Below are 6,771 nucleotides of genomic sequence, written 5' to 3'. Positions count from 1 at the left end.
AGACCACAACGTGATATGCCAATTGCTATTTACCCTTCATAAAGACCCTTTTCATCGAATCCGTTCCGACTAAAGTGGGAGAGACTGGCACCCGCTAGCCACCTTATGCACCAAGTGCATGTCAATCGGTGGAACCTGTCTCACGTAAGAGTACGTATAAGGTCGGTCCGGGCCGCTTCATCCCACAATACCGTCGAAACAAGATTGGACTAGTAACGGTAAGCATATTGAACAACATCAACGCCCACAACTACTTTGTGTTCTACTCGTGCAAAGAATCTACGCAATAAACCTGGCTCTGATACCACTGTTGGGGAACGTAGCAGAAATTCAAAATTTTCCTACGTGTCACCAAGATCTATCTATGGAGAGACCAGCAACGAGTAGAAAGAGAGTGCATCTACATACCCTTGTAGATCTCTAAGCGGAAGCGTTCAAGTGAACGGGGTTGATGGAGTCGTACTCGTCGTGATTCAAATCACCGATGATCCTAGTGCCGAACGGACGGCACCTCCGCGTTCAACACACGTACAACCCGGTGACGTCTCCCACGCCTTGATCCAGCAAGGAGAGAGGGAGAGGTTGACGAAGACTCCATCCAACAGCAGCACAACGGCGTGGTGGTGGTGGAGGAGCGTGGCAATCCAGCAGGGCTTCGCCAAGCACCATGGGAGAGGAGGAGTAGGGAGAGAGGTAGGGCTGTGCCAGAACTTCGTGTATAGCTCCCATGCGCCTCCCCACCATATATAGGGGTGGAGGGGATGGTTTCTTGCCCTCCAAGTCCATTGGGGCGTTGGCCAAGGTGGGAGGAAAGAAATCTCATTATTTCCTTCCCACCGATTGTTATCCCCCCTTTTTAGGGATCTTGATCTTATCCCTTCGGGATATGATCTTATTCCTTCTAAGGGGGGATCTTGGTGCGCCTTGACCAGGGGTGTGGGGCCTTTCCCCCACTACCCACGTCCATGTGGGTCCCCCCATGCAGGTGGGCCCCACTCCGGAACCTTCTAGAACCTTCCCGGTACAATACCGAAAAATCCCGAACATTTTCCGGTGGCCAAAATAGGACTTCCCATATATAAATCTTTACCTCCGGACCATTCCGGAACTCCTCGTGACGTCCGGGATCTCATCCGGGACTCCGAACAACATTCGGTAACCACATACAAACTTCCTTTATAACCCTAGCGTCATCGAACCTTAAGTGTGTAGACCCTACGGGTTCGGGAGACATGTAGACATGACCGAGACGTTCTCCGGTCAATAACCAACAGCGGGATCTGGATACCCATGATGGCTCCCACATGTTCCACGATGATCTCATCGGATGAACCATGATGTCAAGGACTTAATCAATCCCGTATTCAATTCCCTTTGTCTATTGGTATGTTACTTGCCCGAGATTCGATCGTCGGTATCCAATACCTTGTTCAATCTCGTTACCGGCAAGTCACTTTACTCGTTCCGTAACACATCATCCCGTGATCAACTCCTTGGTCACATTGCGCATATGATGATGTCCTACCGAGTGGGCCCAAAGATACCTCTCCGTTTACACGGAGTGACAAATCCCAGTCTCGATCCGCATAAAACAATAGATACTTTCGGAGATACCTGTAGTGCACCTTTATAGTCACCCAGTTACGTTGTGACGTTTGATACACCCAAAGCACTCCTACGGTATCCAGGAGTTACACGCTCTCATGGTCGAAGGAAGAGATACTTGACATTGGCAAAGCTCTAGCAAATGAACTACACGATCTTTTGTGCTAGTCTTAGGATTGGGTCTTGTCCATCACATCATTCTCCTAATGATGTGATCCTGTTATCAACGACATCCAATGTCCATAGCCAGGAAACCATGACTATCTGTTGATCACAACGAGCTAGTCAACTAGAGGCTCACTAGGGACATATTGTGGTCTATGTATTCACACGTGTATTACGATTTCCGGATAATACAGTTATAGCATGAATAAAAGACAATTATCATGAACAAGGAAATATAATAATAATACTTTTATTATTGCCTCTAGGGCATATTTCCAACAGGATGATCCTCATGACTCCACACAATAGGCTACTCTGACCACCATAAATAACATGGCACCGCCGGCTCAACAACATTCACTGCCCTCTTATGAAGCTTCTGATCCCGCTTACACAAGCTGGTGGTGAAGACATGGTACTGCCCACTGTTCAATTGCCTCGGGTTGCTCTGGTAGCCAGACTGCTGCTGATGATTCCCCTGATTATTCTGCTAGTTGTAACCACCTTGATTGCCTTGGCCGTGAAACCCGGAATTAGAGCCGCCGCCTCCATGACCCGGACCATGAGAGCCAGATCCTGAACCGCCATTCGGGCCATGGTTGTGTTGGATGGACTCCCTGAAGCTTCTCATTATGCTTGTCCCTTGAGCCGGCGGTCCCTTACGACACTGGTTATAATTGTGTGCACCGGTGTTAGCCACAAAATCATCAGCCTTGCGCTTACCGTTGCCGCCCTGATTGGTAGGGTTATACTGTTGTCCCTTCATGCCGCTACTCTTCTTTCCCTTTCCCGATCTTTCATCCTCAGAGTCGGGGTCCTTGGTACCATCAGAGTCGGCATACTTAACAAGAGCCACCATAAGCTCCCCCATGTCGTTGCAATGACTCTTAAGCCGCCCAAGCTTCTGCTTAAGTGGAATAAAACGGCAATTTTTCTCCAACATTAGAACCGCTGAGCCGACGTTGATCTTATCTGAAGAATGTATGATAGTCGAGACCCGGTGCACCCAGCTGGTCATTGACTCGCCCTCAGCTTGAACACAAGAAACCAAATCCACAATCGACATAGGCTGCTTGCACGTGTCTTTGAAATTCTGGATAAATCGGGCCTTCAGCTCTACCCATAATCCGATGGAGTTAGCCGGTAGCCCCTTCAACCAGGTACGAGCCATCCCCTCCAGCATCATGGTGAAGTACTTAGCGTACGCAGCCTCACTAACATCCAGCATCTCCATAGCCATCTCATAACTCTCAACCCAGGCCTCAGGGGGCTGATCTACTGTGTAATTGGGCACCTTGCGAGGGCCTTTGAAATCCTTGGGCAGACGCTCGTTCCGTATAGTCGCCGTTAGACACGGCACACCAAAGGCTCTAGAAGTTACACCTGCCTCAACTGAAACCGTCGGGTAAACCGGCGCATGCTGGTGAGCCACCAGCTCGGTCTCCCGGCGCGCTCTGCCCTGGTCCACCAAATCCTGTGCATTGCCACCATTGCACGCCGAGTTATGTCCATGAGGCTGATTATGGCGCTGCTCAGTACTCGAGACTGCTGGCGAGTCAATGTGCCTACTGTAACTCCGGCTTGGACGAGGGGTCGAGTGAATCCGGTCATGACTATAGGAATAAGCCTGTTGTTGTACCAAGGCTATTTGAAGAAGTTCCCTGGCCCTTCGGGTTTCAACCGTCGTCGGAGTCTCGCCCTCAACTGGCAGAGCCGCCAATCGTGTAGCTGCAGCATCATGTTGTCTAGAGGGGTGGAGTAATGACTCGGCGGCGTCACTACGTGCTGAGGCGGGGTGTTATTCATATGCGGAGAACCTGCCACGCGCGGCTGACCCGACACTCCACCTCCTGGTGCCTCAACCGTCTGGTTTATCACCGACGGGTTACTAGCCCCCGCTCCGGGTGTGTTGAAGAGGTTCCTCGACTCATAAATCGAGGGCCGATGACTCTAGCGTTTTCTCCTCAAGACTTCGTTTGAAGCGTTCTGATCCACCATAAGCCGGTACGAATCTGCTAAAATCCGCTGTGCCTGGGCGTTTAAGACGGCCCGCTCTGTAGCCATCCTAGTATTTTCCGCTACCAATTCCGCCTTAGCTTGCGCTATCTCATCACGCAATTTAGCCACATCCACCTTATGCTATTCCTGGTTGTCCAGGGTTACCTCCACCCCCATCAGAGTCGCCAGATCGTCCAACAGATCCGTCAAAACTCATTGAATTCATGCTCCAGCCAACTCATCCAAAAGTCCGAACTGATGGAGGGAGGCGGGCAATATACTTCAACACTCCCCCTCACGTCTAGGCTATTTTAGTCCTTAGACGTGGTGTCGGTGTCAAAACCGGCGGATCTCGGGTAGGGGGGTCCCGAACTATGCGTCTAGGCGGATGGTAACAGCAGACAAGGGACACGATGTTTTTACCCAGGTTTGGGCCCTCTCGATGGAGGTAAAATCCTACTCCTGCTTGATTAATATTGATGATATGGGTAGTACAAGAGTAGATCTACCACGAGATTGAGGAGGCTAAACCCTAGAAGCTAGCCTATGGTATGATTGTTGTTCGTCCTATAGACTAAAACCCTCCGGTTTATATAGACTCCGGAGAGGGCTAGGGTTACACAGAGTCGGTTACAATGGTAGGAGATCTACATATCCGTATTGCCAAGATTGCCTTCCACGCCAAGGAAAGTCCCTTCCGGACATGGGACTAAGTCTTCAATCTTGTATCTTCATAGTCCAGGAGTCCGGCCAAAGGTATAGTCCGGCTATCCGGACAGCCCCTAATCCAGGACTCCCTCAGTAGCCCCTGAACCAGGCTTCAATGACGACGAGTCCGGTGCGCAGATTGTCTTCGGCATTGCAAGGCGGGTTCCTCCTCCAAGTACTTCATCAAAGATTTTGAACACAAGGATAGTGTCCGGCTCTACAAAATAAGTTCCACATATTGCCATAGAGAGAATAGTATTACACAAATCTAATCTGCTGACGTATTCCGTAGCGTGACATCACACCACGACCAAGCCTTTATTCGAATCATTTTACTGTCCGACCTTAGCGTGTTTAGCGAGGCGGTTTCCATGGCACGTCCTTTCGAAGCAGAGACCGTGTCCCCCTTTATTTACGGGATTCTCATCAATATGGATGTGGGTAACCCAATCGTGCCCGTTGGCATGTTTTCTCGATCAAAGGCAAGTCCCAAACGGTTACGGGGAGGGCCCTTGGTATTCAACCTCTTATAAAGAGACCAAGGCCTTACCCCTTTCTTTCAATCTCAAACGAGTTTGCCCCTTGCCTCGAGTTCCAACACCCAAGGCTCCAGATTTCAGGTGCTTCGGACCTTCGACAATGTCCGGTTCCGACCTTTGAGGCCGATGGACGGAGGAGGACGTGCTAAAGTTGAGAGAGGCCAGGTTCTTGACTGGCGGAATCTCGCATAGGCTGCCTGCTCAAGGGCAGGTCATTCCCACTCCCAAGCCTGGTGAGAGCGTGGTGTTCATGTCTCACTTCCTTCGGGGGCTAGGCTTTCCGACGGATCCCTTCGTGAGGGGGCTCATTGAAAGTGCAACTATCCCTAAGTGGTTTTGGTAATTCATAACAACATATAGCTCATTGAGCTAATGCTATTCCAAGATGACTATTTCAGGAAAGCTCAATGATTGGCATGGCATGGATGTGAAAGTGGAACCCTCAAAATGCTAAGGACAAAGGATTGGCTCAAGCTCAAAAGCTCAAGACTCTTCATTTTATATTTTAGTGATCCAAGATCACATTGAGTCTTTAGGAAAAGCCAATACTATCAAGGAGGGATGAGGTGTTGCTTAATGAGCCTCTTGCTTCATGTGCTTAGTGATATGCTCCAAAACCCTCAACTACTTTCCCATATCCACATATGACCTAAACCCTAAGCCAAACTCGGTCCTACCGATTCTTTCTATCCGGCGCCACCGAGTTTCACTTGTCATAAGCCACTGCCAAACCCTAGCAATTCGGTTCTACCGATAGGGATCTCGGTCTCACCGAGATGGGATTGTAAACTCTCTGTTTCCCTTTCGTAACTTTTCGGTCTCACCGAAAGAGCGAATCGGTCCCACCGAGATTGCAATGTAAACTCTCTGTTTCCCTTTTGTAACTTTTCGGTCTCACCGAAAGAGCAAATCGGTCCCACCGAGTTTACCTGACCAACTCTCTGGTTAGCTTATTACCAAACTCGGTCTCACCGAGCTTGTGTAATCGGTCTCACCGAGATTACGTTATGCCCAAACCCTAACCATATCGGTCCTACCGAGTTGCATGTCAGTCCCACCGAAAATCTCTAACGGTCACTAGGTTTACCTTTTCGGTCCGACCGAGTTTGTTGATTCGGTCCCACCGAGATTGGAAAACTGTGTATAACGGTTGGATTTTGTGTGGAGGCTATATATACCCCTCCACATCCTCTTCATTCGTGGAGAGAGCCATCAAAACACATACACAATTCCAACTCATATGTTCTGAGAGAGAACCACCTACTCATGTGTTGAGACCAAGATATTCCATTCCTACCATATGAATCTTGATCTCTAGCCTTCCCCAAGTTGCTTTCCACTCAAATCTTCTTTCCACAAAATCCAAATCCTATGAGAGAGAGTTGAGTGTTGGGGAGACTATCATTTGAAGCACAAGAGCAAGGAGTTCATCATCAACACACCATTTGTTACTTCTTGGAGAGTGGTGTCTCCTAGATTGGCTAGGTGTCACTTGGGAGCCTCCGACAAGATTGTGGAGTTGAACCAAGGAGTTTGTAAGGGCAAGGAGATCGCCTACTTCGTGAAGATCTACCGCTAGTGAGGCAAGTCCTTCGTGGGCGATGGCCATGGTGGGATAGACAAGGTTGCTACTTCGTGGACCCTTCGTGGGTGGAGCCCTCCGTGGACTCGCGTGACTGTTACCCTTCGTGGGTTGAAGTCTCCATCAACGTGGATGTAGGATAGCACCACCTATCCGAACCACGGGAAAAACATC

The sequence above is a fragment of the Triticum dicoccoides genome, chromosome 6A, assembly GCF_002162155.2.
Source record: "Triticum dicoccoides isolate Atlit2015 ecotype Zavitan chromosome 6A, WEW_v2.0, whole genome shotgun sequence".
NCBI classification, from domain to species: Eukaryota; Viridiplantae; Streptophyta; class Magnoliopsida; order Poales; family Poaceae; genus Triticum; species Triticum dicoccoides.
Note: the sequence above shows the minus strand (reverse complement) of the source record.